This window comes from Littorina saxatilis, linkage group LG9 (assembly GCF_037325665.1).
Source record: "Littorina saxatilis isolate snail1 linkage group LG9, US_GU_Lsax_2.0, whole genome shotgun sequence".
NCBI classification, from domain to species: domain Eukaryota; kingdom Metazoa; phylum Mollusca; class Gastropoda; order Littorinimorpha; family Littorinidae; genus Littorina; species Littorina saxatilis.
The window spans coordinates 8,480,807-8,493,950 of record NC_090253.1 but is presented as its reverse complement, the minus strand read 5'-3'; positions in this window follow the sequence as shown (position 1 = coordinate 8,493,950).

Below are 13,144 nucleotides of genomic sequence, written 5' to 3'. Positions count from 1 at the left end.
TAAACCAAACTGGTATCAAAAGATGGGGCTTACTTTGCCCTATATATCATATATAGGTGAGGTATTCAATCTCAAAAACTTCAGAGAAAATGGGGAAAATGTGAAAAATAGCTGGTTTTTAGACAACATTTATGGCCCCTGCGACCTTGACCTTGAAGCAAGGTCAAGATGCCATGTATGTTTTTTGGGGCCTTGTTATCATACACCATCTTGCCAAATTTGGTACTGATAGACTGAATAGTGCCCAAGAAATATCCAACGTTAAAGTTTTCCGGACGGCCGGACGGACGGGGGGGACGGACGGACGGACAACTCGGGTGAGTACATAGACTCACTTTTGCTTCGCACGTGAGTCAAAAAGCGTATTTGTAGACATCCGACTGCCCTCCCCGCCTTCGATGGTTGAGGTTTTTATCAGGTGTTCTCCGTCCGAAGGTAAGCTGCCGTACCAGGCTGAGACCATCGCATCCGGGTGATTTGTAGTCTCAGTTGTCATCTCATAGATGGCTTGTCCAACAGGACCTCTGAGCATTGTATCTACCCAGATTTGGCGGATGACAGGGTTGGACGTAGTGTTTGAGAGGGACGGGCTTCCAGAATGAGGCAGAGGTACAGGAACTGCCCAACACGGGGGTCTGCGGGGCCTTACCTCCCATGCTGTTAACATTTAGCATTTGGGTCTCTCCTGGAGAAATAAGGTACATTTGCCGGGTAAGGGGTGTTGCCAATCCATGTTGCACGTGAACAGCTCCTTGGAAGCAGGTGTGAGAGCTGGGTGCCGGTCCTGGCAGAACAATTCTGTCTTGGAGCTAACAAAAAGTCGCATTTTAGCCAAAAATCTGAAGATTCTCATATTACAACACTGTACCTTCACCGCTAAGTTGGACCTTTATATCCATCTAGTCGCTAAACTGAACCCTCAGCCTGCACACCACAGCATCAGCAGTACCCCTCAGCCTGCTCACCACAGCAGCAGCAGTACCCCTCAGCCTGCTCACCACAGCAGCAGCAGTACCCCTCAGCCTGCTCACCACAGCAGCAGCAGTACCCCTCAGCCTGCTCACCACAGCAGCAGCAGTACCCCGGCCTGCTCACCACAGCAGCAGCAGTACCCCTCAGCCTGCTCACCACAGCAGCAGCAGTACCCCTCAGCCTGCACACCGCAGCAGCAGCAGTACCCCTCAGCCTGCTCACCACAGCAGCAGCAGTACCCCTCAGCCTGCTCACCACAGCAGCAGCAGTACCCCTCAGCCTGCACACCACAGCAGCAGCAGTACCCCTCAGCCTGCTCACCACAGCAGCAGCAGTACCCCTCAGCCTGCACACCACAGCAGCAGCAGTACCCCTCAGCCTGCTCACCACAGTAGCAGCAGTACCCCTCAGCCTGCTCACCACAGTAGCAGCAGTACCCCTCAGCCTGCTCACCACAGCAGCAGCAGTACCCCTCAGCCTGCATACCGCAGCAGCAGTACCCCTCAGCCTGCTCACCACAGTAGCAGCAGTACCCCTCAGCCTGCTCACCACAGTAGCAGCAGTACCCCTCAGCCTGCTCACCACAGTAGCAGCAGTACCCCTCAGCCTGCATACCGCAGCAGCAGTACCCCTCAGCCTGCTCACCACAGTAGCAGCAGTACCCCTCAGCCTGCATACCACAGTAGCAGCAGTACCCCTCAGCCTGCACACCGCAGCAGCAGCAGTACCCCTCAGCCTGCTCACCACAGCAGCAGCAGTACCCCTCAGCCTGCTCACCACAGCAGCAGCAGTACCCCTCAGCCTGCTCACCACAGCAGCAGCAGTACCCCTCAGCCTGCACACCGCAGCAGGAGCAGTACCCCTCAGCCTGCTCACCACAGCAGCAGCAGTACCCCTCAGCCTGCACACCGCAGCAGGAGCAGTACCCCTCAGCCTGCTCACCACAGCAGCAGCAGTACCCCTCAGCCTCAAGTTGAGCGACTCAGCGAAGATGGCTGACGATCAATGAACAATAATTGGTAATAAATATGGATTGCTTTCCCCCCGCCGCCCTTTTTCCTGATGGGAGGGGCCCGGCTATCTGTGTTTTTCAAATTGGCCCCGATCCCTTCCGCGTCATCGCACGTGCCCACGCGCACAGATCAATAGCCAATCATTTTTGTCGTTGCTCCGTAAGGACCCGGGGAGAGGAGACAGGTTTATAACGGTCGTCTTCTGTTCGTCCCGATGGGTTGAGTCTGTTTTCTCAAGTGGGTGTCGCCTTGTGTGTGCTTGAGGCTGTCTTTGTTGCACTTTGGTTTTTTTATGGGTTGAGCAAAAACAAATTGTGGTCGATTCCCGAAGACGCTTGAAAACGTAAATGTGTGCACAAGAGAGAAAGAGAGAGAGAGAGAGAGAGAGAGAGAGAGAGAGAGAGAGAGAGAGAGAGAGAGAGAGAGAGAGAGAGAGAGAGATCCCCTTGAAAAAGAACACAGAAACGCTGTCATAAAACAGCATACAAAGAACGAGGACATAAACAAAAACGCACAAGCAAGCAAACAAACAAACAAACAATCATTCAAGCAAGCAAATAAACAACCAAAACATAACTAACTGCAAGGCATGGGAACAATGATCGTGACAATGATGTTTTTAACCGATATTCCCTGTGACTACTTTGAATTCGATAGGACTCGATGACGACCCAAGATCAAGCAGGGTTTCACATTTCTCATGGCTGAACATTTTTTTGAGGTATGATTTTGCGACACACTGCAAAAGTCGGTAGAGCACTAGACTGATGTTCCTCTCACGTGGGTTCGAACCCGGGCCGCGACGGACACGGGTCTCAGAGACAGTATCCATGTCCAACCCCCATGACTCGGCTCTGTGGCACACAAAAGACCGCAGTCATTCTGCAAGTAGTGCAGGTAACTCATTAGACCTAAACACGCGCACACCTGGGGAGTGCGACTGCTAATTGTACGTGCGATTTAATAATAAAGCAATGAACAAAATATAATTAAAAAAACCTCCAATCTAAGACCTGGTTTCCCGAGATTTGTATGTTCAGAATGTCACTTTATGTCAGCTTCCCTTTGAAAGACCTAATATTCTCTAAGTTTTTAAGGTTTGTTTGTTTGTTTGATTAACGCCCAGCCGACCACGAAGGGCCATATCAGGGCGGTGCTGCTTTGACATTTAACGTGCGCCACACACAAGACAGAAGTCGCAGCACAGGCTTCATGTCTCACCCAGTCACATTATTCTGACACCGGACCAACCAGTCCTAGCACTAACCCCATAATGCCAGACGCCAGGCGGAGCAGCCACTAGATTGCCAATTTTAAAGTCGAAGGTACAGTATGACCCGGCCGGGGTTCGAACCCACGACCTCCCGATCACGGGGCGGACGCCTGACCACTAGGCCAACCGTGCCGGTCAGTTTTTAAGGACCTACAACAGGTTCCAATGTACTTTAAAATGGTGCCGAGCCCTGATGTCCTTCACTCTTGATCATGCCCGTATGTAGCATTTTCTTCCGTAATTGGCGTGTGAAAACTAATATATTAACGCCGTCAAGCGATCAGCAAAGAGTTTGGATTGAGTGGATTTTAAAACAAATTCTATAGGCGCTACAAGCCTGGGTGGATTTCAGCCTGATCCGTCATTCCAAAGCAGATAGTTTTTGAGGCACTGGTCAATTGAAAACCTGGAAGATCAATTGAGAAAGTTGATATTTTTACACACACACACACACACACACACACACACACACACACAAGTCCGCATGCAGGTAGGCAGGCACACACTCACGCACACGCGCACGTACTAACATTGAGATAAGGGGGGAGGGGGGGTATGGGGGAGGAACGAAAGAAAAAGGTAAATGAGAGATGAATGTGAATGTGAATGCCTTTCCATAAGCTTACCACCCCAAAGAAGGCAGTAACGTGCCGAAATATTGATTATAGATATAAACGTACCTAACCTGGTTACTGGTGTGTTTTCTTTTTATTTAAATGAGAGATGAATTCAGAGAATGATAGTGAAGGTCGGAAGAGAGAGAGAGAGAGAGAGAGAGAGAGAGAGACAGATAGAGAGAGAGAGAGATAAATAGAGAAATAGAGAAAGAGAGAGAGAGACGCAGACGCAGACGCAGATAGTTTATTCAATAGGCCATAGCCGCTTATGAAGGGGTGTGAACAAACGGTTCACATTGCATATAAATTAAACTCAACAGGTGCACACAAAAAAAGGTACGTAGAGGTTACACGCCGAGTCTCAGTGATTATCAAAAATAATGGTCGAAGTTAGCGGATCATGAAAAATGCGAGCTTTTTGTTTGTTTTGGACTGTAGTTTTTCGTTCGTTTGTTTATTTTATTTAGGTGGACGGGAGGGGGATGGGAGGGGGGGGGGGCACATATCTGTTGCTCTTATCACTGACTCGGTGTTTGGTTTTGTAAAAGTGAGTCGGGTACAACAAGCCTGTCACATGACCAAGTGGAAATGGCAGCTAACGACAAATATGATTTTGACAAAGACGACCAAAAGGTCACCCAATGCGATTGCTTATTCCGCATGAAAACTTCGCGATCCGATTGACGTCAACAAAACCGAGACAGCTAGCTTCTGAGTCTCGCATTTCTCGCGATGTCGCGACTCTGTCAACCCAAGCTGATTTCATTGATGTCCAATGAAAGCGAGAAAGGCGGCTTGGCTCGGGGAACATAGCCAAAACCTTTTTCGCTGAATATGCCGGTAAAGAAAATTGCTCTATTTTATTGATGGCCGACTGAATAGGGGCATTAAGGATGCCGGTAGCTTGAAGCCTGGGACAGCTAGGAATAGGTTGTGTGTGTGTGTGTTGTGTGTGTGTGTGAGTGTGTGTGTGTGTGTGTGTGTGTCTGTGAATGTGTGTGTGTCCTGTCTGCCTGTTATGACTGGCTGTCTATATCTATCTCAAAAGAAGCAGAAGTATTGCTGTCCTTTCTGTTCAGATTGCCCTGTGGCCGACCAGCAGGGCGAGTTCCTTGTCTATCCACAGGCGGAAGGTATCGTCCACTGGACTACTACTATCACAGGAAGACTTCTATTGTTATTCGAGCACAACGTCTCCTCTCCAAGAACCAGGCTCGCTTTTCACTGGTGAACCTGGTTACGTTTTCAGTGTAAAAGAAACGCTGCGCGAAGTCCTAACACAGCGCCATTTGTCCCCCCCGCCCCCTCTCCCCACTTCCTTCTCCTATCCCCCTTTTTACATTTAGTCAAGTTTTGACTAAATGTTTTAACATAGAGGGGGAATCGAGACGAGTGTCGCGGTGTATGTGTGTGTGTGTGTGTGTGTGTGTGTGTGTGTGTGTGTGTGTGTGTGTGTGTGTGTGTGTGTGTGTGTCTGTCTGTGCGTGTGTGTGTGTAGAGCGATTCAGACGAAACTACTGGACCGATCTTTATGAAATTTTATATGAGAGTTCCTAGGTATGATATCCCCGGATTTTTTATTTCATTTTTTCGATAAATATCTTTGATGACGTCATATCTGGCTTTTTGCAAAAGTTGAGGCGGCACTGTCACACCCTCATTTTTCAATCAAATTGATTGAAATTTTGGCCAAGCAATCTTCGACAAAGGCCGGACTATGGTATTGCATTTCAGCTTGGTAGTTTAAAAAGTAATTAATGACTTTGGTCATTAAAAATCTGAAAATTGTAATTAAAATTATTTGTTTTATTAAACGATCCAAAAACAATTTCATCTTATTCTGCGTCATTTTCTGATTCTAAAAACATATAAATATGTTATATTTGGATTACAAACAAGCTCTGAAAATTAAAAATATGAAAATTATGATTAAAATGAATTTTCCGAATTCGATTTAAAATCAATTTCATCTTATTCCTGGTCGGTCCCTGATTTCAAAAACATATATATATATGATATGTTTGGATTAAAAACAAACTCAGTAAGCTAAAAAGAATAGACATACAGAAAAGCGTGTTATCCTGCTCAGCGCGACCAGTACCGCACTATTCTGCATGGCTTGTCGATTTCACTGCCTTTGCCACGAGCGGTGGACTGACGAAACTACGAGTATGACTGTGGTCTTGGTGAAAAAAGCAGTGCGTTCAGTTTCATTCTGTGAGTTCGACAGCTTGACTAAATGTTGTTATTTCGCCTTACGCGACTTGTTTTATTTGCTGTTTGGTTTGTTATGCGTCAAATGTCATATTTCGGTCAAAAATATAAAATAAAAGGCAAATTGCAGTGTCTGTCGACCAATCACAGGAGCAAACCTGGCCAGGTATGCGTCTACTTGATACACATCGAAGAAACCGGAAACATGCGTCTTTTTGATTGCAAATATGAACAGGATATACAGCAAATTCCTGCGGAATATGAGCCGAGGATCGGAATAGGGCTAGGGCTGTGTGAACCTATCCAATCACATCCCCGAATTCCCCCACGTGCAACATTTCCTGCGACATTCCCGCCTAAGAGGACAAGGTACGTACCTCGTATACCTAGCCTGTGCTATGAAGAGTAGCTACCCTCTCCCTCTCCCCCTTCCTCACCCCCCCCCCCCCCCGGCCCCCCTCCCCGCCCACACACACGCGCTGACACACCCAGATCTCCTCAACGGCAAAATATCCTTTCAGCAAGGCCCCACAACGAGCAAATCAATGCAATCCATTAAACGCTCGATGAAATCGTCTCCACGGGAATTTGGACTGCTCCTTGACATTCGACACAATACTAAACGTTCCCCGTTGGAAGTCACCCTCGCTTAGTGTCTGCAAACGGGGGGACATAAAACCAGGGTGGTGTAATTCTGACCCCGCTAATTGGGCGCCATTTCCTCCGCTTACTTGCTTGGCCAACCCTCCATGAATGGGGTACTAAGTGTCGTGTGTGTGTGCAGTGGATGGAGGGGGGATGTTGTGTGTGTGTGTGTGTGTGTTGGGGGGGGGGCGGTTTTTGTGTGTGTGTGTGTGCATGTGTGTGTGTGTGTGTGTGCATGCGTGCGTGCGTTCGTGTGTGTGTGTGTGTGTGTGTGTGTGTGCGTGCGTGTGTGTGTGTTTGTTTGTGTGTGTGCGTGCGTGCATGCGTGCGTGCGTGCGTGCGTGTGTGTGTGTGTGTGTGTTGGGGGGAATGGACTTGCGCGGAGGCGGCGTCAACTCAGCCATAAAGGGGGTGTGTTGATGGGTCCAGCTGTTTTCTGCAGCGATGTCGTTTGACGCCGAAAATCGGCAAAAACGCCTTAGCTCATTTCAAATCGCCCAAATCGTCGTTGTCGTTATGGCAGAAAGGCCCAACTTTTCCAAGGTGTCGCGGCCTAGGACTGCCGAAAACTACCGACATTTGTCGAAAACTAACCAAAGTTGCCGAAAACTACCGGAAGTTGCCGAAAACTCCCGAAAGTGGCCAACATGGTTAATAGCTGGTTTTGCAAATTTGCCGTAAGAAAATTAATCCTCGCACCATCCCGGATACTGGAGGATAGAAGATGGTCTGGCGTAACAGATTGATACCGGATTGTGTTACTGTGTGGTCATTATTCATCTCAGTGACGAACGCAATTGACCTTGAAGGCCTACTTCACCTCCTGAAAACAATTCGTCTCACTGTCTCAGATCTGGTCAGGCTTTTAAATTGGGTTAAACCATTCATCCACTTGCTCACATACCAAAAATAAACAGCCTGGGTGGTCTCAGTACACAGTGATATGTTTCTAAGAATTGATGTCGTGAAAGGCACTGGTGCCTTTTTCAGAAATTAAATCATCCCAAAATTCCAACTCACCACAGCAAGCACTCAGGGTGTTGGTTTTTGTTATGTGATCAAGTGGAAGGATGGTCCTATTCAATGTTAAAGCCTGACTAGATTTGAGACAGTGAGACGAATCGTTTTCACGAGGCGGATTGGGCCTTTAATCATAGGAACCAAGATCTAAAAAAAAACATGGGCGAGCTCAAATCTCTGCAAAGTATACGGGGGATGTAATGTATGTACCAGATCAATTTAGAATACCCATACGCTGAAAAAATCAACCACAGGACCACTATCGACATTCGATTTTGCACAAAATGCAGGTAGCCTATACTAAGGCCTTTGTACACTTGTACAAGCCCGGTGGCACTTGAGAAATCGATGGTTTTAAACCTTGGACTCTGTTACGTGCAAGTGCGAACGCCAAGAAGAAGAAGAGAGTTACGTGCAAGTAGGAAAATCAATCAATCAATGAGGCTTATATCGCGCATATTCCGTGGGTACAGTTCTAGGCGCTCTGCAGTGATGCCGTGTGAGATGAAATTTTATACGGCCAGTAGATTGCAGCCATTTCGGCGCATATTTACCTTTCACGGCCTATTATTCCAAGTCACACGGGTATAGGTAGACAATTATTAACTGTGCCTAAGCAATTTTGCACATATTAATACAAGTTTACCCCTATTTCTCGACTACACTAAGAACGACAGAACAAAATACTTGTATCAGGTAAGGGGAATCAATACTCAACTGTATCAACCAAACACTACCCCTACCAAGCAACTTGGCCCGTTGTCTACCTATAGTGACGTGATTTGATGAAATTATTAACCGTTTAAAAAAAAAAAGGACTCTCTTTTTCTTTCTTGTTTTTGTAAGGGGAAGAGTTGCGCCACTTTAAACCGAGACGTGCCAACATGGCAGCATTGAATACTAAAAGTCAAACTGAACTTCATTACAAAAGAATAAACTGGTTTTAGACAAAGCCTTATCTTGCAACATGTCCCTTACACAAACATTAAGTCTTAATACAGACACACACTTCATTTAAAAGAAGAGAAAAAAAACCTTTCGTATGTTCAAACAGGAAAAACAGTTTGTTTGTTTGTTTAACGTCCAGCCGACCACGAAGGGCCATATCAGGGCGGTGCTGCTTTGATATATAACGTGCGCCACACACAAGACAGAAGTCGCAGCACAGGCTTCATGTCTCACCCAGTCACATTATTCTGACACCGGACCAACCAGTCCTAGCACTAACCCCATAACGCCAGACGCCAGGCGGAGCAGCCACTAGATTGCCAATTTTAAAGTCTTAGGTATGACCCGGCCGGGGTTCGAACCCACGACCTCCCGATTACGGGGCGGACGCCTTACCACTAGGCCAACCGTGCCGGTCAGGAAAAACAAAATACAAGTGTAGGACATGCAACACAGCATTAAACGCATCGCATGTGGTAATCCAAAACAAATGATGACATATACTTGATTTAAAAACAATATTTTTTGTGGAGAGAAATTGCTTTTATCGGCTGCATAATTATATGTAAAATGCTTTCAGAATACTGTGCAATTATAACAGAAAACAGTGAGCACAGATGTGAAACGCTGACACAATACTGTGCAATTATAACAGAAAACAGTGAGCACAGATGTGAAATGCTGACACAATACTGTGCAATTATAACGGAAAACAGTGAGCACAGATGTGCATAATTATGTTCCACACAAAAGGCATCTAATTGGGCGGATGCTGCACAAAGAGCAAAGTTATTTCATTACCTCGTCTATTCTGCGGAGAAACACGCCATTCTTTGCAAGCCCACAGTAAATTCTAGCTCCAAACTGGCAGTAGGTAGGAAAGTAAAACCTATGTTATTTTTAAAGGAAATTCAACCAAGAATCTGTTTTTAGTATCTAATCATGGAAATAATGCACAAGTGCAGGACGGGTATACCCGTCCTAAGGCAGTCAAGGGGTTAATAATAATAATAATAATAACTGGACATTTTTAAGTGCCTAACCTTTGGCTCCAGGCCCTTTACAAAAGAACATATATATATACAGAATAGAACAATTAAAAGTACAACCTACATAAAACAAATTAATCAAACAGACACAAATCACCACATGTACTGTTCACACAATAATCATATATGCAATACACACTATATATACAAACATACACAGCTAACACTCTCAACAGTCATAACAACTTTATGGGAGAGGAGTATGTGCACAAATGGAATGAAGGAGACATTAGGCCAGGTTGGTGTCATATTCTATGAAAAAGAAAGTTTTCAACTGTTGTTTAAAAGAGCTGAGAGAGGTGCAGTGTCTGTCAGAGAAGGGAAGAGAGTTCCAGAGTGGTGGTGCAGCCTTTTACATAGGATGGATCAGACTATCCCTCAGCAGGGTTTAGCCTGGGAGAAAAAAGCAATGGGACATTTGTCCCCCTCAACTAACTTCCGATGGGACATAGTCAAAGGCAAGAAGCGTCAAAGATGCATGTACGCGTTTTTGACCAAAGGTGCAAAATGGTGCCATCTGAGAATTAGCCGCTATATCGTGTTATCTGTGTATGTGTGTGTGTGTGTAATCCGATGTAAAGTGTACATTTGGTGGCGCAGTGGTACGTAATCTCAATGCGCCCTTTTACGCACTCCCTGAAGAGAATTTTAGATTTAATGCGCCAATGGCGCAGGGCGCACTAGTAGATGAAACCCTGTCTCAGCTGCATGCGCTTGGACACAGACACAAACCAAAACTCGTGACTGCCACACATGCAGCGTGAGAACGTTTTGATCTTCTTCTTCTTCGTTCATGGGCTGAAACTCCCACGTTCACTCATGTTTTCGCACGAGTGGGTTTTTACGTGTATGACCGTTTTTACCCCGCCATTCAGGCAGCCATACGCCGCTTTCGGGGGAGAACGTTTTGATCAATTTAAATCACAGATTGTCACTGGTGTCCGTTAAGAAATTCATTGGTTAAAAAAATCCCACACTGTACAACAAGCAGCGATCGATCCCGTTGATGGGGGCCTGGTAGCTCAGTTGGTAGAGCACTCGACTTGTGATCCTTGGGTCGCGGGTTCGAATCCAGGTCGCGACGGAAGCGGCTCAATTTTATGTGCAGACTCAGAGATGGTATCCATTTCCAATGCCCGTGTCACCACTTCAGCACGTAAAAGATCTATTTGTGTAGATGGACAAACGTTTCTTTGCCCCTATGTGGTATATAAGCTAAAGTTAAACAAAAAAATGAAATAAAATGTTAAAAGGCACAGTAAGCCTCCCCGTAAACCATCACTGAGCTCTCCGAGCCTCTACATACAGTGCAAGCATACTTCCATTTGAACGCTCACCGAACGGGAACATTCTAGCTGCTTTCTGTCAGACATTTTCAAAGAATTTATTTTCGTTTACAAAACGGACAGTCAGGCGCCTCGTTTTGGTGCTAGACCTAACTTTTAGAATCTAAATAATAAATAGACAGCTTGTTACACAAACATTCTTAAATCATAAAATAATAATTTTTTCATCAAGACAAGATCAGTACAATTCGAAGTTTTGAAAGTTTGAAAAAAGAAAAGCCCGGAAACGTGTCACGCAAAACGTCTTTCTCGTAGGCTAGCAGACGACAGTTTTAGCTATCGCCAGTTCCTCTGAACCACCAACCACCACGGCTCTAGTTCGCAGCCGTTTGTTTCGTCAGTTTTAGATTCAGAGGTACAAAATAACGTGCTATTGCAGATAAGCTTACAGCGATAGCATTGAAATCACAAACTGACGACTAAATTGTGAAAAAAAGGAAACTGGATCACACGGGTTCACGATGGCTCAGGGGTAAGATAAACCACGCAAAAATAAATTCTTTGAAAATTGCTCGCTCTTTACGGAGGGCACCAAGGATGTTCTCAAGCGGTGAGTGTTTAAATGAAAGGGTGTTTGTACTGTGTGTAAAAGCCTGACAGTATCTGTGATGGTTTACGGGAGGCTTACTGTGCCTTTAACGTCAGTCATAATTATTGTCAGAGGATTCTTTGCGTGTCTGCTTATTCTGAATAAATAACTGCTGTATTTTTCCATCTATATATATATACGACTAGTGTCTGTCTGTGTGTCTGTCTGTCTGTGCGCGATGCGCGGCCAAGGTTCTCGATGGATCTGTTTCAAATTTGGTGATCATATTCAGGTACACCCTGGACACAACCTGGTCGATGAGATATTTCAACACGTGCTCTCAGCGCGCAGCGCGGAACCGATTTTCGTTCCACCTCAGCTATTTTGGTTCCACCTCAGCTTACCCGGGCCCCCATACCGACACACCATAGCCGCTACACCACATCACAACGCCAAAGTTCTCGGTGGTTCTTTTTCAAATTTGGACACCGTATTCAGCTACACCCCGGACACAATATCATCGATGAGATATTTCAACACGTGCTCTCAGCGCGCAGCGCTAAACTCATGTTCGTTTTTGTGTTCATTTCACCATTATAAGTAACTCTTCCTTATCTTCTCCAGTGTTTGGCGTTTATCTCCCTTCCTTCGTGTGGCTTTCCCGTTCAGTTGTAAGTTACTATTTATTTTTAGAATGTCACTGCGCTGTCCAGAACGCTTCCCTTGCACCCGTAAGTTGTTCTTACTGTCAAAGTGAAAAGGTCGAATCAATTTATAGCCACGCGAAAAATACACTCTCACCTATCTCTATATATTTATAGATACAGATATGCATATATATATACGGCTTCTCTGTGTGTGTGTGTGTTTGTGTGTGTGTGTGTAGGCAAAAACCTATGTATTATAGAGTTCTGTTTGTGATGGGGTCTAGCGGCTTTTGTCTGTCTGTATGTTCTGGCATGTGAGAAGCCACAGCAGATAATATAGGGCTAAGAAATAAGCTCTAAAATTCTCAATCCCGTTTGACAGGACTTCGCCTTTCAAAGGTGATTGTGGTGAACCGCCACGCTGTCTGTCTCCGCGCCGTTCACCCCAAATTCCCGTTTCTGAGAGTGACTATTTTTAGAATGTCACTGCGCTGTCCAGAACGCTTCCCTTGCACCCGTAAGTTGTTCTTACTGTCAAAGTGAAAAGGTCGAATCAATTTATAGCCACGCGAAAAATACACTCTCACCTATCTCTATATATTTATAGATACAGATATGCATATATATATATACGGCTTCTCTGTGTGTGTGTGTGTTTGTGTGTGTGTGTAGGCAAAAACCTATGTATTATAGAGTTCTGTTTGTGATGGGGTCTAGCGGCTTTTGTCTGTCTGTATGTTCTGGCATGTGAGAAGCCACAGCAGATAATATAGGGCTAAGAAATAAGCTCTAAAATTCTCAATCCCGTTTGACAGGACTTCGCCTGCAGAGGTGATTGTGATGAACCGCCACGCTGTCTGTCTCTGTCTCG